This window comes from Helianthus annuus, chromosome 14, assembly GCF_002127325.2.
Source record: "Helianthus annuus cultivar XRQ/B chromosome 14, HanXRQr2.0-SUNRISE, whole genome shotgun sequence".
Taxonomy (NCBI): Eukaryota; Viridiplantae; Streptophyta; class Magnoliopsida; order Asterales; family Asteraceae; genus Helianthus; species Helianthus annuus.
Window position 1 is genome coordinate 136,225,346 of NC_035446.2, and position 27,212 is coordinate 136,252,557.

Sequence of the window (27,212 nt, forward strand, 5' to 3'; positions counted from 1 at the left end):
CAAACATGGCCAACAATGACGCAAGTGCCCAACGTTGTTCCCACAACCGTGGCCAACAATGTCAAGCAACGAGGTAACCGCAAAGGACGTGCGGTTACTTGAGAGCTAATAGGAAGAACATGAACACCCCACGAAAGGAATCATCATTAGATATCCAATCATGGGAACAGCATGCTCTCTTCTTCATTCACCACTTCAAAGGTTGGTTCGAAGTTTGTGCACACCTTCAACCACCATCTCAAAGATTGGTTCGAAGTTTGTACACTTCCTCCAACTAATTCCTACAGTCGGTTCGGCACACCAACAGGTGGCAACCAGCCAAAGGCTGAGAATTTCGCATCAGACGAAACATTTTCACCGGTACGGAAGAGGCGTCAAATGAATCTTCCAGACCTCCAGCTTGATTTACAAACAGAAAAGACCATCCACATGGTCTAGGATCTTCTCCAGACTCCAAACTACCTTCTAAACACCATAGTCCAGTACTCCTCCCACATACAACTTGTATGTGGCAGCAACACTAGACTGGGGGGACTTGAAGGGGTATGGTCCCAGATCTCGCGTCAGCATCGACCGCGAGTGACCATTACCCTTATCAAAACCCCCACCAGCTAACAACCTACTTGTGCCCATGCGAGAACGCGTCGACACAAGGGTTGAATCCAATCTATCTAGTGATAAAGGAGGACTTACATGGAACATGAGAACGGTAGAGTGATGCGACATAGCATCACATCTGATGTATGAAAACGGAAGTATTCACAGCGATGCGGCCTCGCACCGCGTCCAGTGAACACTTCTGTCAATACAAGGAAGCTGGATAACAGCAACAGTCACCACGGCTGATGATGCGGCCAACACCGCATCTCGCGTATTTCTTGATCACAAGCAAGAGACGCGATAACATCAGATGTTACCGCAGGCAGCGATGCGGCTAGCACCGCATCCTATACGCTCAACAAGTGGGACTGACACCACAGTGCAAGTGGAACCAATGGCAGTCACCTGTCAGGTCTACGTAAGCGACAGACTGACGTGGCGTCGTCTCCACGGCCGACATGTCTGACACACCTGCAAAGGTGCAGCATGCCGTCAGTCTATCCTTCTACCTCCTCCTTCACTTCTCGGCTATAAATACCAACCCCAAACCAGGTTTGAGGTATCTCTTCACAACTCTCTCACTACTACTACTATCTTACTTTGCTTCTCAAGCAAACTACTGATTCTCACGCCGGAGAGTGGTAACAAGGAGCACCCCCCACCCCATCCTCCTTGTTACGAGTCACGGTTTGTTTCCTTGTGCAGGAAATCAACCCACCGGTGATCCAGCCAGCGATCCTCGAGAGGAAGGGATTAACCCTTCTTGACGAGACCAGTGTGTTAACCCTGCCCGGTTAACCATTGTTTCATCAATCCTATAACAATGTTGATGCATTTGTTAGATATTCATTAGATAGTTGATACACAAATACGGGTATTTAAAATTAACGGAAAAAGACTAGTGCAGTGTTTAAAAGATGTTTAGAACAGAAGGTGATGGGGCTAGAGCTATGCATAAAGAAGAGCCTCCCTCATATTTTACTTGGAAAAAGATCTATAAGGATATGGTATCAATCCGTGAGCAAGACATTTATCTTACTCTTTTCGCCGATCTTGTCAACTAAGCCTGGTAAAACGGGATGGGAGTCAAACTGGGTTCGGGTCAAAGGCAAGAATTATGATTTCTAGTGTAGGATATAGGACTATTTGTTTTAATTGATAAACTCGTTTCTTCATTAAAAGAAGGGTTTTCTTGAAATCTATATTTTAGGATTGTTATCTAACAACAAAACTAAATGCATTAGAGCTGTAGCTTCTTGTACTGCATTTCTAAACTTGATAGTTGTTTTAGGTAAATGGCATCTGCTCTGTTTCCCGGGTGTGATCATTTCTCTAGTATTTATTAGAAGGTACAATTTACACCACTTAAGTGGTTTAAAGTTGCAAAACGTGATACCGATGAAGAATGTCCCATTATATATACATCGCGTGCTGATGTATATGGAAAAAAAGAAATGCGATTATCTTCTGGTCCAAGTTTAGGGGGATGTCATGGAGGAATTGGGTGTCGTTTTTTTGTAAAGTGTGTTTGCTGTATGTTGTTTCCGGCCTAGCTTCTTGCTAGTGTCTTGTTTTAATGAAAGTTGCGGTTCTAAAAAAAAAAAAAAAAAAAAAAAACTTATACTGATTGGAAATAGGACTTTGTAATTTATATAGGTCTCAAACTCAAGGCACGTAAAGCCAAAGGCCCATAAAGCCATGTAAAGCTTAAGGCCCGTAAAGCATGAGGCTTGAGGCGTACAAAGCCATGTTAAGATTGAGGCCCGTTAATCCCCATGTAGCCCGAGGATTGTAAAGTTCTAAAAGGCCTGCAAACCCTAAGGGTCTTAAAGCCCAATGCCCGTAAACAAGGATTTTTTTTTTTTTTTTTGTATATTGGTATTATGTTACATGGTACTTGTATAATTTGAGATCATTAAATTCTTATTAATTTATTAAAAGCATATAAACATAATCATATTTGAGAAGAATAACATTTCAACTTCCTCAGCCACGATTTGAACAGGGGCTTAACTTCTTGCTTGGATTAAAGATTACGAGCATGGTCTCGAGTTGATGTTGAACAACCCTTGTGGTTGGAGATGAGCACACTTTAGAGGTGCATATAAACTTTCCCATCAGTGGCACTTTGCATTTCTGCAACATGTAACCCTAGAATACATAACAATTTTTATTAAGCAAAGGAGGCATACAGTTAACGATAAAAAAACATTTATTTGGCGATCAAAATTTGTTTGAATATGATTTGAGATGTTTTTAACATAATAATTGTTCATGTTTTTTTATCGTTTAATGAAATATAATATTGTGATCTTTTTAGTTATTATATTAGTTTGTTGCAGCGGATTAAACATAATCTATATCTTGTTGTCTTTTCCATTGTCAACACGGAAAGAACATAATTGTGATTGTATGTTTCAAGCTTAAAAATTTTAATCAACTATATTTTACCAAGTGGTGTGGCTTGAGTGCCACAATATGAGCATTATGTGGATTCTTTTACACATTTTGGATTGAAAGATTTAAACCTTTTTGTTTGGTTTTATTTCAAAAAAATAAATGAAAAAAATACACGCCCAGTGGGACTCGAACCCACAATCGCCTGATTAGAAGTCAGACGCCTTATCCATTAGGCCATGGGCGCTTCATGCTATTTAAGCTACTTGTTTAATATTTAACAGTAGGTCATAATGATCTCAAGGTGTATGAAAGATTCCAATACCGTAAGCACTGGCTACTTTATGCGCATGCACTACTAATGATCTCAAGGTGTATGAAAGATTGCTTCAGTGAATTTGCTTACATCATCTTCCACTCGTTGGTTTAACTTTTTCACTCATTTAACTCATCTGATGCCCAAAAGGTGTTGTTTGTTTTAGAAACAAGTATTCTGGTTGGAACATGATGAAGTCATTGCTTGGTAATTCGGAGCAACCAATCCAACCCACAGCCGTGAGGGGACCTGTGGACTTTGGGTGAGGTGCCATGTTTGTGGAAAGGCAAAGAAAAGTGACTCTAGGGACTTAGGGCGTTAAACATCTGGACTCAAATGGTTAAGAAAAGTGACTATAGGGACTCATGATGTTAAACATTTTGATTTTGAAGTCAGGTGGTTAAAACCTCTAAAACACAGGGACTCAAAAAGTAATTTACCCTTTAAACTATTTAAAATTTTTAAAAACTACACTATACCTTTTTATTGTACGACTCTTGGATATTTTTCCTCAACTTGATCCTTTGTTGCTGGAGGAAATTAAAAGTATCAATTTTCGTCCGAAGATCTTCCAACTGGTCGGTGTACAACCCTTTACCCGAGGCCGAACCCAATGCCGAACCCGATCTCGTGTAAGGGGTATTTGGGTCGGGTTTGGTGGTGGACGATTTTGTGGTGGGCTAGAGTTCGGGTTTTCTTGGTATCTAAAGAGGTTGTTTGGGTCGTATCCACGGTTAAAATGATGCATTGTAGAGGATTAAGTGGATTGATTTTATAAAAAAATATAGGGAATAATGGAATTTAATAATCCCAAGTTTCACAAGTTGGCCGGCAACGGACCCAACTTCAAAAATAGCCACTGGCGGTCCCAACTTTTAACATTTTGTAAAACATTGGACCCTTGCTAACACCGTCCAAGGGATGTTAGTGGTGACCGCCAGTGGTCAAAGGTTTGAAGTTGGGACCACCCTCTCCTACTCTCCCAGCAAGGGTCCAATGTTTTACAAAATGTCAAAAGTTGGGACCGCCAGTGGTTATTTTTGAAGTTGGGTCCGTTGTCGGTCAACTGGTGAAAGTTGGGATTATTAAATTCCATTATTCCAAAATATAGAGATATGATAGAAGTAGAGAAGTGGTAGAAAATGTAAAAAATGGGTGGGTATTTATATAGTGTAAAAAATGAGGTAGATATGCTTTTTGAACTGTTTAAGAGTTTGAGTTCCCTATTTTTTTTAAACAACCAACAGAATCAATCCCGAGCACTCTCGGGGTACCCACTGGACCAAACGGAGTACTCCGAGAGTAACCCGAGTCCACCACCAATTCCGGGGAAAACCCGGTAACCCACCCGCCCGTAAGCACGACAGTGAAATTACCGGTAAAACCCGTTTGGACAAGGATCGAACCCAGGATTCCTTGGGTCTCCTATCATTGCCCACCAATGCCTCACTCTGCATCAAGTGGGAGTTAAACTTGCATCTTTCAAAAGAAATACAAGTATTTCACCACTTGATCTAGAGATCATTGACGAGTTCCCTATTATTGATGATGGGTTGATACACAAGGGATACTTTCTAATTATTATTTGGCTTAATTTTGACAAAGCAGGTTCAAAGTGTTTTTTTTTTTTTTTTCAAAAATTGATGTTGTACAAAACTGTATCTGTATGTATAAAACAAAAGTTGACTCGGCTGCAAAGTCAAAGACCCATCTTCTTAATTAATCATATGCTATTGTTTTATGAAGATACGTTTTAATGACTAATTTTTTTTTATTACGTAAGGTTATTGTAATGGGGTTTAAATGTATTGTATCTTACTAGCAGGAAAGCCGCGTGATGCGGCGACGACACAAAAATTTCTATGTTGTTGTGAGTATGGACTAGGTGAAAAGGCATGCAAAAACTCAGCACCAGAAGATTCTACTCAACATGAAGCCTCAACAAGTAAAAAGGGACGAGGAAAGAGTGCAAAATCCGTGAAAGTAATTAGTCATAGTTGAGCAATTGATTTTGAATTTTTGGTATCGTAGTCATAGTTGGGCAATTGATTTTGAATTTTTGGCGTCGTATTTGTAATTCTTAAATTTTAGGAAACTCTTTGTTTTTTAGCACACAATTGATTATGAACAAGTAAGGATTGCATTTTTGAAAGTTTGTGTTTTTTTTATTATGAGTATTATGGTATTGTTTGAGAACAGTAGCAAGTGCAAGAATTATGGATATAATAGATGAATTGGAGAAATATGTAATTGAATGATGATATTAGAAAAAGGGGAAATATGCAAATATTCATTTAGTTAGTTCATTAAGGGTAAAATAGTCAATCATAAGGGTCATTTTAATGAAAAGAGAAAATATCTAATATATATGAGTTAAAGAGGGGAAATATGTAATTAAATTTTATGATTGGGTAAATACGTAATAAGCCAGCTTAAGAATGGGAAATATGTAAAAAACCCTTTTTTATATAAAGCAGCCGTTTGGCAACGGCTAGCCCCAACGGCTATATCGAACCAGCCAATCATAGCCAGCCAAGTCACACTGCCCCCCCCCCCCCCCAAGCGGGACGCCATACCCAAAGTTAACCCGGTGTGATCTAGCCAGCATTATGGACAATCCGCCGCCCAACCCACGCCCCACACCCCGCAGCCTTACAAGGAGATAACTTCATTGAATAAATTGTTGTAGTTTTTCTTCGTACGTCAAATTCACTAAAACATTAAATCTAACCCTAAATTTTACACCATGTCGACCACGTGTCCTTTGTTGTAGTTGATGATACTTAATGATTGTTGAAATAAAATCATACACCTTAGAAATTCCATGCTTGATGATGATGATGAATGTTAAAAATACTTTCCGTTTTGCTCATTCACATGAAGGGTAAAAGAACAAAAAAGGTTTTTTTTTCTTATTGTTAAACCATGTGACAATGTCTGTGTATTTATGCGTGTGGATTGATTGTTTTGCAATCAGAACTCATGGCAGTGTGTGTGTATGTGTTCTCAGGCAACCATGCATGTGCTTTCCTAAAGACACTTTTATCATTGTATTTACTACATCCATCTGCTTTAGTTTACCCTTGGTCTTATTATCAGCCTACCTTGCATTCAAGATATATATATTATAACTTGTCATCATTTAGTGAACCTATCAATCAAGAATCTGAGTCTTTTCTACAAAACCCTGTGGTTTGTTTTGGTGGGGTTAACTGTAAATTGTTCAGAGTTAGTTGTAGTAACTTAAGAACTGTGTTTTTGCAGAGAGATATGGCAGAGTGAAAAGGGTGAGAAAGAGAAATGAGAAGCAAAATGGTCAGACAATCTGAAAAAGAAGGCAAGTCTAGTAGTTGAATAGGGGCTATCCAAAAAAAGTAAGAAATTTAGGTGTCTCCTATTCACAAGGAAGAACACCCATGAAAGGAAATAACTTGAAAGTAAAAGCCTGTGTAATCAAGGAAGATGAAAAATAAATGGACCACTTTCTTTCTTTATAGCCTGTAACACTAAAGGATTATTACAGTCAATTGCCATCTAGTTTGCTATTTCTTGAAAAAAAGCTATGAATCCAAGATTTGTGGTTTTATTCACTTTGGATCTACTTTTTAGAAATGGAAAACTTTTCCATTATTTCATTACTTAGTTCTTTATTTATCCCATCTTCATATCTTATCTCTAACATGGTGTTGATGCAACAAATATTAGACCAGATATAGTAGCTTGGCTGGTTAGGCAAAAAGGTTGAAGTGTTCAACTTTGCCTAACGCAGGACGTGGGGTCCCCCCACGTTTGCAAGACGTGGAAGGAGGTTCACTAGTTTTATTCTTATTGTTTGCTGTGGATCCTCTTCTGAAATGGGTTCAGATTTGGATGAAGGAGCAAACAATATGTGTGTGTTGGAAGTGACAAGGAAGTATCTTGCGAGAAGCAAGTATTGATGATGTATGACCATAGATTTCGTGAAGTCAAGACTGGCTTGGAATGTCCCAGGAAGTAAATGAAGTGTCACATATATAGGAGAAGGCATCTCCCAAAGAAGAATGCTTTTGACTAGTGTTCCTGCTTGCAGTGAGGGGCTTACCCTTTCGAGGGTTAAAGCCTTTTGACCCCTGGATAATAGAGTGTGCTCTGCAGACCTGCGTTGCTTTTGCGGCTAGTGGGTTGGTGAAGTGATTCGAAGATGTGACAATCTACTGTTCTCACACTGCTTTACTTCACCTCCACGACTTTTTAACCTTCGAACCATTTAACCCTTTGAACACTCAAGTATTTTAGTCATTTTATTTTGTCTTAAGCTACACCCGTCATCAGCCCCCCAAGTCAGAGGTTTTTGGGGAATGGGCTCAAAGACGTCTGACTTTTATACGTGTATTCTTACTGTCCAAAGGCTTCGAAGGTTCAAAGGTTTGAAGGTTGGGAACAGTTGGTGTTTTTGAATTTCAAAATTTTGACAAGACAGTTGACAAGACCCGTGGCAGTTTGTCAGGCGGCGATTATTAATTCCGCCCTTTAATAATTATCTATTATCTCATTTGTTTACATATTTGTATTAGAATATTATTACTTGCTCCGTTTTCTCTCAAGTTTCTCCCCTTTTTCATATCAGGTCAGTTTGCTTTGCTTATTTTTGTTAATTTGTTCATATCATGGGTGCTCGTAAGGATATGGAAAAATCCTTTTCTCGACTAACCCAAGAGGAAGTCGATTTGTTTTGTATGGAATGGGGTATAGGGACGAAGTATAGACCGGTTGCACCGGCCTGTGATAAATCTATCAACGAATGTCCTTCTGGTATGATTGCCTTATATTGTCGACACTTTGAGTTTTCCAATCTTTGTCACCATTTTTCTAACTTTGTGTTGAATATTCTGGAATATTACCGAGTGTCTTTTGGCCAGATTCACCCCCTAGGAATGGCTAGGGTTTTACATTTTGAAATTTTGTGTCGGGCCACCGGGTATGACCCATCTCTGTTGTCGTTCCGTCACTTTTTCCGGCTTGCTAAGAATGGTGATTGGTTCACCTTTGAGACTAGCCAAGTTGATACTTGTCTAATTTCTTCCATGGTTTCTACACTTGGGGTCTGGAAGGACCGGTTTTTCTGGGTGTCGGAGGAGATTGTTCCTTTTAAACTTGTTTGGAGACACCCAGATGCCGTTTTGAACGAACCGGAGCCCTCTGCTTCTGACATAAACACTCATTTTTTAGAAATTCTTAGGGAATGCCCTTCGAGGCTTCGTCCCTTCCCCGAGCATTTGTTGGTGTTGTTGAGTATAAGTAAACAATGGGAAAATGCTAACCGGGATCCGGTGCTTATTATAGATGGGAAGGGTATGCGTTTATTCTTTTCTTGCTCTTTTTTGCTCCTTTTTTCTTTGTTTGCTTATGTGCTTTTTATTTGTGTTGCAGTTATGTCTGCTCTTGATTTCATTAAAAGTGATGATACCTCTGATGTTGGCTTTGATGATGTTGCTGCTACTCCTGGCGAGAATGTGGTTGTTAAAGGTTCTGATTATAGGTTTGAGGGTTCCGGGTATGTGAATGTTCCGAATGTCAAAGGCTTTACCAAGGTGACTGCTTCCAAAGGTTCCACTCTTCGTTCCCAACGCCATCTGAAAGGTGTTGAGCAGCCTTCTGGTTCGGAGCCTATCGATGTTAGTGATGATATTGAGGTATCAACGGATCAAGTTGTGGATGTTTGCAAGGGTAAGGAGAAGGAGTTGATTGTTTCAAGCAAGAAGAAGAAATTGGTTAAGAAAGGTACTGCTCCTGCTATTCAAGGTTCGTCAGTCAAAAGTGTTGAGAGCTTCGAAGGTTCCGAGGGTCAAGACGTTTATGTTCCTAACTGGGGGTTAAGGTAGGTGATAATTTTAAGGATCCGGCTGTTTGTGCTGAAGCTCTGGCTCATTTTGCTCCCCCCAGTGTTCGAAGCGCCATATCTGAGATGGAAGCTGATTATCTTATTTCTAGGATGATGCTCAGTTCCTGCAACCTTTCGGCCCTGTTGGCTGAAGGTGTTACTCGTTTTGCCAAAGGTATGCAGGAATATGAGGAAGCTTCCAAGAAGAAGGAAAGGATGAAAGCTTCAATGGCTGCCATGAAGAAGGAGATTGATAGCTTCTCTGAAAAAGAGCTTGCTTGGGTTAAGAAGGAGGGTGAGCTGGTAAAAAGACATGAAATTGAGATGAGTGATCTCAAGAAGAGTTTTGAAGCTGACAGACTGAAGCTGAAAGCTGACAGGGAGGCCTTAGTTGTTCAACAAAAGGCCTTTGACGAGGAAAAATAGAGCTTAAAGGCTTTGGTTGCCCAAGCTACTGGAGATAATCAGTGGCTTATCGAGCAAGGCTTTCACCAAGTTGTGACCTACCTTCTTCACTCCAAAGAGTTTAATTCTGCTCTAGGTGAGGTTTACACCAAGCTGCTCAATTTGGGTAAACATCAGGGTCTTATTGCAGGTTATAAGCTTCATGAATCTGGTCATCCTTTGGAAAATCTCCTTTGTACCGTCCTGAGGCTTCCGATGTCTTCAAGGGGTCTGTAGAGCAGACGGAAAGGCTAACATACCCATATGTGAGCCAAGTTGCTTCTAGCTATGGTAAGCCCCTTTCTATCTTGAAGGATCTAAAGCCTGATGGTCTCAATGAGAAGGTATGTGTCGAAGTGCTCAATTCTCTTTCAAGGAAACGTTCCTATTCAGGAGATAGCGAAGATACCTTTTCTGGAGAATCCGATGCTCCTAAGGATGCCAGCTTGGAGGGTTCGGCTGTTGGTGGTGAAGGCTCAAAGGCTAAGAAGGTTAAGAAGACTAAGAAGGCCAAAGGTAACAGTTCTGGTGCTTCGAAGCCTTCTACTGATGCATGATATTCGTAGCTTTCTTAGCGTTTTAAAACAATTTATGGTTTGTAATCTTAACTCCAAACAATGTTAGGTTTGCAGGAACCCTTAAGGTTCCTGTTTGTGGTTGTGCTTTTAGGCCTGTATGGCCGTTTGAACAATATTTGAACTTGCAAGTCAGTAGGACTTGTTTTAACTTGTGCTTTGCTGAAAGTCTTTCGGGACTTTCTTTTGTTATGATATTATGTTTAACTGTTTTTTATGTTTTTATACTTGTGCCTGTTTTGTTGAGGCAGCCTGGCTGTTTCTTAAGCTTTTAAGCTTTTTGGCTATCTATAGATAGATTGAAACCTTTGAGGTTTCAAGCTGTTATCTCCGGGGCTTAAAGCCTTGGAAGCTTCCTAGTGTTTTGGTTTGACTTTGTTTGTGTTTTACAAGTTTTTTCAAGTTACATTGTTTTTGTTTTCTTATAACTTTGCCTTTGTCGAGTTTGTGTTGCCCTTATGTTTTTTATACCTTAAAGGGTTCAGTGTTGCAGTCACTTAGCCTTGATATTTTTAACAAGAAGGCATAACACCTATCCTATTTATTTTCTTGTTTTTGTAAGCCTGTTTGTTGATTATTTTTCTAAGGCTTAAGGAACATTTGGTGTAGGTTGTCTAAACTTGTCTATGAGACTTTTTGTTGTTGCTAATAAGTCTCATGGAGTTGTATTGATCTAGGAACTCACCCCTTATATAGGTCCATTCAACCCTTGAACCTATTGAGCGATATGGCCTGGGAGCTCAACCCCTTACATGGCCCTTGCCATGGAGTTTCTTGCTAGGTTCTCAATCTGTTCTTAGGATAGAAAGACAAATTTGATAAAACAACTTCATTCATTCAAGAGATATTTTTACAAAAGGTTTTCATAGTTCAACTCTTGAAATGCCATATTGCAAAATATAAACCAATCTTTTCCCGTTTAGACATGAAACCTTTTCAAGGTTTTTCCATTCCAGTGCCTTGGAAGCCTTTTACCTTCTGAATCAGCTAGCTTGTAGGATCCACCCTTGTGTGCTTCAAGGATGGTGTATGGACCCTCCCATTTTGGGCCAAGCTTTCCCTGATTCTCTTTCTTGCTAGCTTCGTTGTTTCTAAGGACTAGGTCCCCTGGCTTGAAACGTTCATTCTTTACTTTCTTGTTGTAATAGGCTTCCATTCGTTGCTTGTACTTGGCTTCTTGAATCGCAGCTTGGTCTCGTGCCTCTTCTAGGAGTTGCAAGTTCAACATGGTCTCTTTTTGGTTTGTTTCGGGATCCATGTTGACAATTCGTTGTGTTACAACTCCCACCTCGGCTGGGATCACTGCCTCGGATCCAAATACCAAGCTGTAGGGTGTTCTTTTATGGCTTGTTTTTTCGGTTGTTCTTATGGCCCATAGAACACTAGGCAATTCATCGAGCCAGTTGCTTTCGTACCTTCCCAATCTTGTTTTGATACCTTCCACTATGCTCCGATTTGTCCTTTCGACCTGACCATTTGATTGCGGGTAAGCCACTGAGCTGAAGACCTGATTGATCCTGTACTCTTTACACCAGCTGCTGAAAGGTTTCTCAGCAAATTGCTTGCCATTATCAGTGACGAGTACCCCTGGCAATCCGTAACAACATATAATGTTTTCCCAAACAAAGTCGATGACCCGTTTGCCTGTGATCTTTGCAAGTGGTTTAACCTCGGGCCACTTTGTAAAGTAATCTATTGCCACCAGTAGGAATTTTACTCTTCCTTTTCTTGGGGGAAATGGTCCAACGATGTCCATTCCCCATTTATGGAATGGCCATGCCGAGGTTATTGGGACAAGGTCATGCTTAGGACTTTTTGGGATCGGTGCATGGATCTGGTAAGCATCACATTTTCTTAATTGCTCAGCAGTGTCACGATGCATTGAAGGCCAGAAATATCCAAGGTTCATGAGTTTTGCAACCACCGACCTAGCTCCAAAATGAGCTCCGCATATGCCTTCGTGAATCTCTTTGATCAAGTACTGACTTTGCTCAGGACCAACACATCTTAGCAAGGGGGCAAGGTAACCCTTTTTGTAAAGGGTTTCTCCTTGTAACACGTACTGCCTTGCCTTGATTTTAACCCTTTCAGCTTCTACTTGATCATTTGGTAGTTCACCATTTTTAAGGAATTTCTTGATTGGAGTCATCCAATTTGGATCTTCGTCAATGATCACGTCCTGAACTTCCACCTCATCGATTGATGGAGCTTTTAACACTTCTACTAACACCTTCTTTGTTAGGTGGGCAAAAGTGAGAGATGCAAGCTTGCTTAAGGCATCTGCTTTCTTGTTTTGGGTTCTTGGAATTTGCTTGATTGTACACATTTGGAAGGTGTTCATCAATTCTTTGGATTTTTCTTTGTATCGTTTCATATTGGGCTCTTTGGCAACATAGCTATCGTTTACTTGGCTTGAGACCAGTAATGAGTCTGTGAACACTTCAAGCTTTTGGACCTTCATTTCTTTGGCCAGCCTTAGACCGACGATCAGTGCCTCGTATTCAGCCTCCTTGTTGGTGGTCTGAAAGTCAAAACGGAGAGCATATGTGAATTCCAACCCTTCTGGGTTAATCAAAATGAGCCCGGCCCCTGATCCTTCGACGCTTGAAGCCCCGTCGGTGAAAAGCTTCCAGGCTTCAAGGTCAAAGGGTTCAGAGGTTGCAGTGTTCACTACAGTGACAGTTTGCATAGGGACTTCTATAATGAAATCAGCCAAGACTTGGGCTTTGATGGCCTTTCTAGGAACATAGGTGATGTTATGCTCGCCTAGTTCTATGGCCCATTTGGCTAATTGTCCCGAGTTTTCTGGTTTTTCAAGCACACTCCTGATAGGTTGGTCGGTGACCACTTGTATAGGGTGTGCTTGGAAATACCTTCGAAGCCTTCTAGCTGTTTGCACTAGGGATAGGGCAAGTTTTTCTAAAGGAGGGTATTTGGTTTCAGCCAATTTTAAAATTTTGCTGAAGAAATAAACGGGTACCTGAATTTTTTCTCGTTCAATAGTGAGGACCGCGCTTCTTGCTTCTTCGGCAACTGAGAGGTAGATTGAAATCAATTCGCCCGTTTCTGGGGCTGCCATGTCAGGCAGGGAAGCTAGGTGACGCTTCATTTGGTCAAAGGCTTCGCTGGCCTCTTCAGTCCATTTGAAATCCTTCTTGTCAGTGCAACCCTTAAGCGTTTTGAAGAAAGGGAGAGACCTCTCTGCTAATTTTGAGGTAAAACGCTTCAAGGCTGCAAGTTTTCCATTCAAGCTTTCAACCTCCTTCTTGGTTTTCGGTGGTTTGGCTTCAAGAACGGCTTTCACCTTGTTTGGGTTGGCCTTAATGCTTTGCTTTCCAACAATATGGCCTAGGAACTTGCCTTCTTCAAACCCAAATAAACATTTCTCGGGGTTGAGCTTCATGTTAACTTTTCTTAGGTTCTTGAAGGTTTCTTGGATGTAATCGAGCATTTGAGATTCCGTCTTGCTCTTGATCACCAAGTCATCTACATATGCTTCCATGTTTTTACCTATTTGGCTTGCGAAGGCTTTATCCACCAGACGTTGGTAGGTGGCCCCAACATTCTTAAGACCAAAAGGCATCTTTTGGTAACAAAAGATTCCCTTATCGGTGTGAAATGCCGTCTTTTCCTCATCTTCTTCTTTCATGAGTATTTGATGATACCCTTTGTAAGCATCTAGAAAGCATTTGAAAGGATAAGCGGTGAGGGAGTCAACCTTGAGATCAATTTTCGGTAATGGATAACAATCCTTGGGGCAAGCTTTATTGAGATCCTTGAAATCTGTGCACATCCTCCAGGAATTGTCTGGCTTCTTGACCATAACCGGGTTTGCAACCCATGATTGGTACTTGACCTCTCGGAGAATGCCGACTGACACAAGCTTCTCAACCTCCTGGCATGCAGCCAGACTTCTTTCTGGTGCCAAACTTCTTTTCTTTTGAACCACGGGCTTGACATCCGGTGGTATCCTTAACTCGTGCTCGGCAATGTTCCGAGGAATTCCTGTCATATCCTCTGGACACCAAGCGAAGACATCGCTATAGTGTGTTAATAACTTATCGAGATATGAAAGGGTTTCTTGTGAGAGGCTTGGATTGACCCTTATTCTTTGCTCAGGGTATTTAGGATTTATGATTAGCCTTTGCTTGTCTTCTTCACTTCTGGAATTTTCACCTTCAACCATGTAGGCTTCCTGGGAAGGTTGAAGGGTTGTTATTCCCCTTTCGGTGGGAAATTTGACAGTGCCATGGCCGATGGACACAGCCATGTAAAACGCACACTGTCCTGGCCTCCCAATGATCACATCGTAGTTTGAGGGAATATTGATAACCACAAAGGTAATTGGTTGAGTTCTTTCCTTTTGACCTTCACTAAAACGAACATTAAGCGTCAGTTGCCCTAAAGGCTTAAGGGGTATATCGGCGATACCGTTTATGGAGGTTCCAGAGGGTTGAAGCTTTGAACGTTCTTCATTGCTCAAACGACTGAAGAACTTCTCGAACATGATTTCGGTAGCTGCCCTAGTGTCTATGTATGCCCTATTCGTTTGTATTGTTCCCACAGTTGCTTCTACCACGAGGGGGTTTGAAAGAGGGTCTTTCTCTGTTGGGGGAAAGCAAACACACTGAAGCTCCCAAGCTTCCAACCGTTGCCTCTTGTACGGAACCCTTCCATCGAAATTCACCATATTGACTTCCTTGCCTTTTTCTTCAGCCATTTTGTCCCTTACTCCTTTCACCAAATGAGCAAGTTCTCCGGACTTAATAGCTTCTTCAATCCTTTTCTTAAGCTGGAAGCAATCGTTGGTATGGTGACCTTTTTCTTCATGGAATTCACAGTATTGTGTGGAGTTTTCATTCTTTCTGCTTTTGGGGAGAGGCCTAGGAGGTCGAAAGTTTTGCTTAACCTCTTCGCTTGCCGGGATTTCTTGAGGAGTTTTGGTGAGAGGGGTGAAACTCATGCCTTTTCCCCTGTTGGAAGGGTTGCGACCTTCAGACCTTCGATGGTCTGAACCTTTTTGGCGTCTGTCATAGGAGTTAAAATTTACTCTCTTTCTCGTTGGGCTGTTACCTCGCCAGCTGGACCCTCTCTTTCTTTGTTCTTTGATATCTACTGCCTCTTCTCCTTGAATGTGGGCCTCAGCCCTTTCAAGAGCTTCTTCCAAGGTCTTGGGGAGGGATTTGTTGAAATCCCTTGTGAGGTATTTGGACGTGATGGCGTTCATAAAACCGGCCACCCTCATTTTCTCATCTGCCCCCACGTAAGTTAGCCCTTCCTTCTTGTATCTCTCTATGAATTCTCGAAGGCTTTCGTTATCTCTTTGCTTGATCTGGAAGATCACTGTAGCATCTTTGACATATCTCCTTTGTTGGGAGAAATTGGCTAGGAACCCCTTGCTAAGATCATCAAAGCTTCGAATGCTTCGAGCAGGTAAATCATTGAACCAGATTCTTGCTGATCCCACAAGGGTTTGCATGAACATCAAGCAACATTCAGCATTTGACCATTTCTCAATTCTTGCGGAACCGGTAAAGATCTGAAGATGGTCTTCAGGATCTTCCGTCCCATCATATGTTCTGATGTGGGCCAGCATCTTGATTTTTGTCTGGAAGTCATAGTCGGCCATTTGCTGTGAAAAGCATGAAAGGTTACTTGGTTTATAAGGCTTGGCCAAATCTTCTTCAACCCTTGTACCCATGTTGTTGTGACCATTGTTGTTCCCCTGAGTGGCTAGCACTTGATTGATGAAGTGTTGCCACGGGAAGTTGGCCATCATCTGGGTCATCATCTGGGGCATTAGGTTGAAGCCTTGAAGGCTTCCGGGTGCCATGGAACAGTTGGTTCCCAAGGGAGTGCTCATAACGGCACTTCGTGCTAGAGGGAGTACCGACAAGGCTTGTTCCCATGAAGTTGCCGTTGTGGGTGGAAAGCTCGTTACTGGGGACTGCAGGAGCTGATCAAGGGTCAGCTCATGGCCCAGTGGAACACCGCTTGCAGCAGGTTGAGACGAAAAGAGTGGGTACACTATAGGATTTGGTCTTGCTGATAGATACGGGTTAGGATTTGGAGGATTGTTGGGTCCTGCCTCATCCCTAGATGCAAAGGGAGGAATAGGAGGTCCAGGAGACAACGTCGGCTCTGGTTCGTCATAGTCCAGACGGATTCTCACTCCCTTGTCCCTTTCTCTACTCACATATTGGTTGAGAAGGGACCTCAACTCAAGGAAATTGTTGGCGACCCCCTCCGGGGTAAGCTCGACATGTGACGGAGCACTGGTGACACCAACATTGGGAGAAGGAACCCCTGATCTGGACGGGGTAGGTGTACTGAAAGTTAGGAACTCCGAGGTGCCTCCTTGTGTTGAGAAGGAAGCAGGTGTAGCCGCCTGAGCTTGGCTAGCACCTGGAGCGGAAGTGTTAGGAACCTGGTTCACTTCCCCGGGAGATCCACTTTCGGACATGGTAATTTCAAGAGAATGGAGCTACACTACTAGGTCTTTTTGGAGAAAAATAGTGGCGTAGCCCCACGGTGGGCGCCAACTTGTTGATGCAACAAATATTAGACTAGATATAGTAGCTTGGCTGGTTAGGGAAAAGGGTTGAAGGGTTCAACTTTGCCTAACGCAGGTCGTGGAGTCCCCCCCACGTTTGCAAGACGTGGAAGGAGGTTCACTAGTTTTATTCTTATTGTTTGCTGTGGATCCTCTTCTGAAATGGGTTCAGATTTGGATGAAGGAGCAAACAATATGTGTGTGTTGGAAGTGACAAGGAAGTATCTTGCGAGAAGCAAGTATTGATGATGTATGACCAGAGATTTCGTGAAGTCAAGACTGGCTTCAAATGTCCCAGGAAGTAAATGAAGTGTCACATATATAGGAGAAGGCATCTCCCAAAGAAGAATGCTTTTGACTAGTGTTCCTGCTTGCAGTGAGGGGCTTACCCTTTCAGGGGTTAAAGCCTTTTGACCCCTGGATAATAGAGTGTGCTCTGCAGACCTGTGTTGCTTTTGCGGCTAGTGGGTTGGTGAAGTGATTCGAAGATGTGACAATCTACTGTTCTCACACTGCTTTACTTTACCTCCACGACTTTTTAACCTTCGAACCATTTAACCCTTTGATCACTCAAGTATTTTAGTCATTTTATTTTGTCTTAAGCTACCCCCGTCATCACATGGTCTTAACAATGATTAATTAAACCAAAAACCCTAAGTGACACTATCTTCATTGAATCATTGCTTTGTATGTTAATTTACGTTGTCGGTTTTCAGTTTTAATCAACTTTAACCGGTTGAACATAGATTTCTTTAGAAGACCGATCATGTAGTGATGTCGCAAGCGGTTTAGTTGATATAGTTATATGTTCTTTTAAGTTGTTGGAGGTTGTTAGTGATTTAAATTTATTTAAAAGCATATGTAACATTACACGTTCCTATTGATAATGTTTTTATTGATTGGATATTTAAAATACATAGAAATATGAAAAATAGACCCACGTGCTATAGAATGAGATAGAAAGGAAAAAGTTTGGAGGTTCATTTAGTGAGATAAAAGTAGATTTTGATTTTGAAGTTGTGAAAGGTACAAAGTTGATTAGGGTTGCAGCCATTATGCATTTAAGGCTTGAACAATATCATTGAATGTTGAGTTATCATGATTTGAGTGGGACAAACCAGAAAATGGAAAGCAACAGAAGAGTAATAAGTCAAAGGCTTCTCTGACCAGGACGACTCCAATTTTAGCTTCTTAGAATCATGTGTTTGCCCATTTACTAGCTTCCAAAAGAATTAGTATTTTTCCTTATAAAAACAAGTGGCTTTGAAAGATATATTTTTCAAGATTTGTTCATTAATATATTCGGTAGATATAGTTAATTTATTATTCTATTGACACCTTTGAAATTATCAGTTTCACCTAGAAAGCTAGCAAGAAGCTAGCGGGAGAAACAAACAAACAGCAAGACGCCAAAAAAAAAAAAAAAATCATACATCGAAAGCCAACCACTTTGCCAATCTATAACTTTCGACTTAGTTCTATTGGTGATCCATAAAAAAAAAACTCAGAGCTTTGATCTCCCCCATAATGTCATTGATCCTCCTCTGGATGTTTGAAAAGATACGTTTGTTCTTTGCTCGCCAAATACTCCCAAAGGGCAATGGAAATCATTTAAGTTTTTTTATTTTTATTTTTATTTTATTTTAGAGTTTTATATAAAATATAATTATTTATAATTTCAATATAGAAATTTTATATAAATTTAAATTCCGTTTTATGAGTTTACTTCATCTAAAACTTTAATTTTTTCTACTACAAAAGCTCGTGTGCAATGTGAAAAAAATTCGTATAATGTCCATTTTAAACTCATGGTTGTCTCGTAGGACAAATCAGTAAAGCTAAATAGCCTTAAATAATGTAATAACGATAGTAAATACAAGAAGAGTTGTGTCTATGAAAACAATATACGATAATACCCAAAGTGATCCGAAACCTCTGAAGGAGGAGCTTCCGAATCTTTTTTCGGTTGGAGATGGATAAAAATGTAAAGTCAAGGATCGAATTGTCAGACCCGTGTCCAATCAAAGCGGTAAGTGGGAATGGAGAGCAGCTCCGGATTCTAACGAGGAGCTGGCTGAATGGAGCTATCTTTGTAGTTCACTTCATTCGGTGTCGTTGACTAATCGTAAGGACAGGTGGATATGGATGGGGGTTGGGGTGGACGGGTTTTCGGTGGGGTCGGTTAAGCGGTTGTTGGAGTCGAGCTCTGATTTAGCTCTCGCTACGTTGTGGATTGGTGTAAATGGTTGCCTAAGAAATGTAATTTGTTTGCGTGGAGAGCTGAAATATGAGAACCAGGTCATCAAAAACCCTTAGACGTTCATTAAAACCCTCGACGCACAGGAAAAACACAAATCGCATACCTTGTGTTTAAGAACTTAGACGGTGAACAAAAATGAGGGTCCAATAAGATTATTTGAAAACCCTAACCTACTCAACGGGTGCAAACAAAAATACAAACCAAATAGATTAGGGTTCCAAAGAAGAAGAATGCCTCGTATGGATTGACTGATTGCAAAAATACGAACAAAAACCCTAACTAATTCGGTGGAAAGAACAAATCAAGGTTACGAACCTGTACAGTGAATCACGAGCTTCGAATGCAAAATATCTGGTGCCGACGATCTGTGGTCTGGTTGCAGTTGCCGGAACACTACGGCCGCGTCGCTCTCTCTCTCTCTCTCTCTCTCTCCTCGTTATTGATTATAATGGGCAAATTAGGACCCATGAAATCACATAAAAATCTTAGTGTCAAAACGAGTGTTTAAGACAAGATATATTTTCGTGTACATACTTTTTATATACTTAATTCCGAATCCGAATCTCTCACCAAATCCGAAAACTCACATGCCTCCGTTTCCCCCATGTAGGGTAACTTCGGTGTTCCCATCTCAACAACTCATCAATTCTCGGTTTAATCGGAAGATTTGCAAAACCGTGAGTGTACATGACCCTTTTTTGTTTTAACACTTTTGGGTGCAATACGTATACATTATCAAACTCACACAATCACATACTTTATGCTTAAAACACAAACAAACAATCCAATATACATGCTTAATACGTTATGCTTGAATTTGTATATGCTAGACTATTCTTGTGCTTTATAGTTGTCATTAACTTCATACAAGCCTCCCTTAACATGTATAGCGCTATAGGAGAAACACACCGTCCGTATTCTTGAGTTCATGTTAAGTAAAACAAAACGGTATTATCATTGCTACGATAAGATTACGCTAGCGGGAATCTTTGGGTTGACATTTATAGTTGTATGCTAGTATCGTACGTTAGTTCTAGATAATCATTATGCCATGTGGAGTCGTTTAAACTTTTATACATATGCTAGTACACAAAAAACTTGTATGCTCGCCAATACTTTATGTGTTGACATGTTACTTTAATATGTATTGTAGGATTGTGATCATGATGCGTTGAAAAGAATCTAGTAGGAAGGACTAGAAACACACCAAACTTTAATTCATGTTTATTAGTTTAGTCATACGATATTTGTTGTACTTTGTTTCCAAATCATGTACTTGAATCGTTAGTAATGAAATGAAAATTTACTTTTTAAATACTTGTCACATGTAGTCGTTATGAAGTCTTTTGCAATCTATTTCGTCCCGCTTTGATGATTCCGTCATCGGTTGGGGTGTGACACTCTATATGTTTCTCTCTCTAACCATCTCTCTCTCTACGATATAATGAGCGATGGTATGTGGAAAGCCAAAAGCAACGTAGCTTCGAAAAGCATGAAGAAAAGGGCTTAAGCAGATGGTACAACACAACATAGCAGATAAAACACTTTAAGCACAACTTACAACCCATTCAAACACAATTAGTCTTCGGTCACCTGCCCATTATATTATATAATTATATAATGGGCAGGTGACTGAAGACTAATCCCAAACATATAAATGAAGTACTGGTAAAATCTTTACTTTCTAATATATTTTTTCTGGAAAATAGTATAATGGTGAGAATAAAAATTATAGAAATAATAGGTAATGTATACGTTTGTATGTATCTGCGCGTACATTTTTTTAACGGCGTATGGTTAGAATGTTGCTAACCGTGTTAGTATTTAGTATGGTAGTATCACCAAGTTAGTATTAAAACCCATTGATTGCCTGGATTTGAACCCATGACCTCCAGGAAAAGCAAAGTTTCTCACCTCCCCCTTAACCACTAGACCAAGAGATCATTGGTGTGCGCGCACATGTTTAGTTTGAAACCAAATTATAAAAAATTGTGAGAACTGATAACCACTTATATACGCATGTCATATATAATGAGAGTGAGAAAGATGTAGTTATTCGGTTACATTAGCACCTTATCCATCACACGTTAAACAATATGTACAAGTATTAACGTTTTTTTTTTTTCAAACGGCTAACTCATATACATATTATACCTACTCCTAAATCTACACCAAAGTCCACCACGAGACTAGCTCTCAACGACTTTCAGAGAAACACCTTTACTACGCTTTTTGTACCACTGTTTTATAAGCTCATTGGTAAGTATCGGTTGTGTGGGACCTTCTATGTATAGTAATTAAAATAAAGGGAAATCTAATCAAAATATGTAACAATAGGAATGCTGAGCAGTAAAAGAAGAAACAAGGTTTACAACAAATCAATCGAAACATTTAAAAAAAGATAATTATTTAGTTATAATTTACTTCATATAATCTATTGCATTCATACAAATATCTTTCTTATTCTTCCTGTATTTTTCACTTTTTTTGCTTGCTCGGTATTATATATGAGTCGATTTTGGAAGATTGGTCCACACACATGACATGTGATAGTGGAGTTTTCTTAAAGCAACACAACACTTTCAAAGTTGCACAAATCAACACCCTTCCATTTTCAACTCCCTTTTCTCTGTCTTCATTTACCTCTTTCCATTTTTTCACTTTTTATGTCTTTAACAGTAAAGGCTCTTGTCTTTAATTCATGAAATAATAATTTTTTTATGAAGATATATACATACAAAACAAACATATCACTAATACTACTAAACACATAAGTATTACCGACGAACAATTATCGTCAATAATTATTAACCCATTTCTTATGGAACTATCAAAACAAAATTTAAAACATCATTTTTAAAATAACACCTTATCTTTAAATATCTTGAGCATTACTGATGATGTTCCCTCGGTACTCCATTGGTTATGTGAGATTTTATATCCGATAGGATTTTTACCTATTCTTTTCGGACGATTGTTAGTGTAGGCCCAGGTGTTCGTCGGAAATCCCTCACTATTCCATTGGTATTCGTGGTTGAATTTTCGACAGGATTCCCACCTAGACTTTTCTAGCGACTATCGGGGTGGGGCCCATTACCGATGGCCAGTGCATCAGAAATACGTCGGTGTTTTCAACTTTAAATACCAAACTAGCTAGTTCTCCTATAATCACATCCCAAGATCAATCAAATACAAACTAATTCTCCCTTAGCTGCAACCCAAGATCAATCAAACTAGAAATACCAACCTTTGTTCCTTTTCGTTATTGTTTCATCCCCCAGCCAAACCTCCAAATTCTATATATCTTTGGTGTTTAATGAAGATGTTAGAATTAGACTATTAGTGCTCTGGAAATTAAAACACAACAAACTTGGGGTTAGAGCTCGCTTATTTGTATGAGATTACACTGTTAAGGCATAGTACTTATATGCTAACAAGTTATAGCGAACTACTAATTGTGTTTAATAACAAAGTGGGACGTTGGTGTGTTGGACAATAAAAAAAGCCTTACAGGTGGTTTTTGAATCCTCATTTTTGTATGTGGTTTATTTGGTAATGCATGTTAAATCACCTTAGAAAATGGATACGAATGTTCCAAGTGTTTTTGGGGTGCCTCCCACGTAAACAAAACGCTATGCAAATGTAGATCATGTGTAGTGGTTGTAAAAATGGTATGGCGATCATAACAAAACAAGAACAACAACGTAATAGCGATAAAAAAGTGACCAAAACTTTTATTATTTTCCCAAACCAGAAAAACACCCCCAGAAACCCTAGATCTCATAAACGATGAGATCTGAACCAGTACAACAAAGACAATGATCAACTGATGTAAATCAGTTGATCTATACTGATCAAACAATACAAACAGATCTCACAAGAGATCAAACAATAACAAAACGATACAGATCACCGATGAACTTGAACGAAACCCTAATCGCCTGATGGAAGAATAGTGAAAGAGACTTCGAGATGTGTCTGAGTTCCACTGTAGAGACCCCTTTTATATCAAAAATATCTAAACTTACCATCTCAACCTTCTAGTCTTTACTTTAACACTTAATTCCCTCAAATGTTACAGTTTAACCCTTCAAGTATCATAAACCTGCATATATCTCACAAAAACAGTTAGAAAACGTAACAACTTGATTTATATCAGTAACAACTTTATAATATGTATTATTAGATGTTGCAACATGAATTAACACGTGCAATTTATTTTAACATGCCCCCATAATTCATGTGGCGAACATGTCGTAAAGACCCAAACTTTCACAAAGAGTTTGATGTTGATTTGCATTCAAACCCTTCGTGAATATATCAGCCACCTGTACTTCTGTACTGACCTTTTCAGGATCAACAATACCTGCAGCAATCTTTTCCCTTAGAAAATGTAGATCTAATTCAAAATGCTTAGTTCTCTCATGAAATACAGGATTTTGAGAGATCGAAATAGCAGATTTACTATCACAGTACAGTTTAACAGGCAACTTATATGAAATCTTTAATTCTGTCAGAACATTAATGATCCACATAACTTCACAAGTAGCTGAGCACATAGCTCGGTACTCAGCTTCCGCAGTAGACCTTGAAACAACATTTTGTTTCTTGCTTTTCCAAGAAACAAGAGTTTCACCCAGAAATATACCATACCCAGTAACCGATTTTCTGGTCTTAAGGCATTTAGCCCAATCAGAGTCCACAAATCCGGTTATAACCATATGTTCAGATTTTTTAAAAATCACTCCTTTTCCAGGAGATAATTTTAAATATCTCAATAGTCTTAAAGCTATGTCAAGATGAACCTGAGTAGGACTATGCATATATTGACTTAAAAACTGAACAGCATAACTGATATCAGGCCTAGTTAAAGACAAATATATCAGTTTTCCTATTAACCTTTGAAAACCATTAATATTCTGTAAAGTTTTTTGATCACTTTTACATTTACTTGTAACCAAAAAACTTTGCTCAATCGGAGTTGCAACAGGTTTGCAACTCAAATAACCAAACTCATTTAGCAATTCAAGACAGTACTTATGTTGAGACAAACATATACATCCATCAGCATACAACACTTCAATTCCTAAAAAATACCTAAGCAAACCAAGATCTTTAATATGAAAACTTTCTCTTAACCTTTGTTTAACATTTTCTATTTCAGACTTGTTATTTCCAGTGATGACAATGTCATCAACATATACAAGTAAAACAACAAACACATTATGTTTTGACAACACAAATAACGAATAGTCACAAATACTTTGTACAAAACCCATAGCAGTTAACACAGAAGTTAACTTTTCATTCCACTGTCTTGGAGCTTGCTTGAGCCCATATAATGATTTTACTATTTTATATACTTTTTTCCCGTCTTTTGAACAATAGCCTTGTGGCTGTGTCATAAAGACATCTTCAGTCAATGTACCATATAAAAAGCATTGTTAACATCCATTTGATACAACGGCCAGTTGTTATTTACAGCCAATTTTAACACAATTCTAACAGTAGTCATTTTGACAACTGGTGAAAAAGTTTCACCAAAATCAAGTCCCTCTCTTTGGTTAAACCCTTTGGCAACCAATCTAGCTTTATACCTTTCAACTTCCCCATTAGCCTTATATTTTACTTTGTAGACCCATTTACAACCTATAGGTTTTCTATCTTTAGGAAGATCAACTAATACCCAAGTATTATTTCTATATAAGGCTTCCATTTCACTATTCATAGCTTCAACCCATTTTTCACTTTTAGCAGCTTCATTATAACAAGTAGGTTCAACAATTTTATTCAACGAAGCAACAAAACACATATTTTCATAAGACAAATTTGCATAATTAACAACTTTTTCAACTCCATACTTAACTTTACCCTCAACAACAAAATCACCAAATCTTCTAGGTAAAACAGTATTCCTAGAGGATTTTCTAACATTAGTATTACCCTCAGACTGGTTGGTCTCAACATTTGACCCTATAGTGTCCTCTGCCCTCACATTTGTATCCTGTCCACTACTGCCCTCCTGTTCAGTTTGCAGAGTCATCTCAGCACCTGATACAGGGGCTGATGTAGAGGGATATAATGGTTGCTGATCATCACTAATAGGATCTTGAGCACCATTTGTACCCTCTTCATTATCGGGTATGTTAGAAACCTCGGATACAACATTGTCAAAAAAATTAACATGATTCAGTTGATTATCTACAGGAATTTCTTGGTTATATAGATTGTTAATTTTAAATGGATAAACACTTTCATAGAACTTGACATCTCTTGAAAAAAATATTTTCTTATTATCCAAACTCCACAACTTATATCCTTTTTTAAAACTTGAATAACCAAGAAAAACACATTTTTCAGCATTAAACGAAAATTTATCTGAATCATGTAATATAGTACTAAAACACAAGCATCCAAAGTTTCTAAGATGGGATAATGAGGGTTTAAAACTAAACATCATCTCAAAAGGACTTCTACCATTTAACACAGACGACGGCAACCTGTTAATCAGATACACAGCAGTTAAAACACAATCAGACCAAAACCTTAAAGGTAGTCCACCCTGAAACATCAAGGCTCTAGCAGTATTTAACAAATGTCTATGTTTTCTTTCCACCACTCCATTTTATTGTGGTGTATAGGAACATGTTGTTTGATGAAAAACACCTTTTGTTTTAAAAAAACTACTCATTTGACTATTAACAAACTCTGTTCCATTATCACTTCGAATGACTTTAATTTTCTTTTTAAATTGAGTTAACACAAGTTCATAAAATGTCTTTAAGTTTTCAAAAACCTCAGTTTTACTAGTTAGAAAATAACACCAGACCGCTCTAGAAAAATCATCAACAATAGTTAAAAAATACTTATAACCATCATAACTTGTTACTCTATAAGGACCCCACACATCTAAATGTATAAGATCTCCTACAGCCTTTGACTTATGTTCACTTAAAGGAAAAGGAACCCTAACTTGTTTAGCCCTATGACAAATATCACACGGACCATGTTCACTTGAATTGATTTTAAGACTTTGTTTTAACACTACTAAAACCTGATCAGAAGGATGTCCTAACCTACTATGCCAAGTAAAAGACTGAACAGAACTATTAAAACAAGCATTAAACAGATTACCAGAATTGCCTACAAAATACAGACCACAATTTTGACTACCACTCATCAGGACTTTCTTTGAACTGGAATCCTGTAGCAAACAATTTGTTTCATTAAACACAACAGTCACATTATTATCTTTTGACAACCTATGTACAGATAATAGATTTACACTATATCATGGAACATAGAATACATCTTTTAACACTAACTCATTGGTCAATTTTAAATCCCCAATTTTTAAAACCTTTACATTAGTGCCGTTAGGATGACTAACAGTTATATTAAACTTTGAAACATCCACACAATTCATTAAATCTTTGTCTGTTTTAACCATATGTTGACTAGCCCCTGAATCAACAATCCACCCATTCATATTAAAACCAGCTGAACTTGAACAACTAACAAAGTTGGAAACATTAATACACTCACCTCCTACACTCTGATTCTGAGAATCCTGAACATTTTTTTCTCCAACTAAACTCAACAGTTTTGCAATCTGTTCAGAGGTGAAAGGAAAACCAGAACTTCCCACAGATGAAGTAACATTATTAACAGAGTTACTTTTATTAGCACTAGTCACATTAGACTTTCCAGACTGACTACTATTATTACTTCTTTTCTAAAACCAGGTGGGTAACCTATAATCTCAAAGCATCTATCCACAGTATGCCCTAACATATTACAATGTGTGCATTTCAGATTTGAATTAGACCCTTTATTAAACCTTTTCTTTTGATCATAAGATTGACTTGTTTTAGACACAAAAGCAACATTCTGAGTTTTTGACCCAGTACTAGCCAATCTATGTGATTCTTCTCTAGAAACCACAGAGAAAGCCACTTTAACTGATGGTAATGGTTCTCTTGTTAATAGATTTGTTCTAACCGATTGATAAACATCATCTAGTCCCATTAAAAACTGCATTAACTTTATTAATGTTGAAAAATCATTAAAATCTTTTGCAGCCTGACAAGAACATGTAGGTAGATGCAACATTGCATCAAATTGTTTCCACATAGTTGTAAGTTTATTATAATATTCAGCAACTGAAGTACCATTTTGTGAAACACTATTAATTTTTTTATACAAAT

General features: G+C 38.9%; 1 non-coding gene across 1 annotated transcript; it reads right to left on the reverse strand.

The window, feature by feature from the left end:
- Positions 1-3,171: 3,171 nt before the first annotated feature.
- TRNAR-UCU lies at positions 3,172-3,244 on the reverse strand. The gene has a single exon. It is a non-coding gene; the product is annotated as a tRNA-Arg (tRNA).
- Between the last annotated feature and the right edge of the window lie 23,968 nt (positions 3,245-27,212).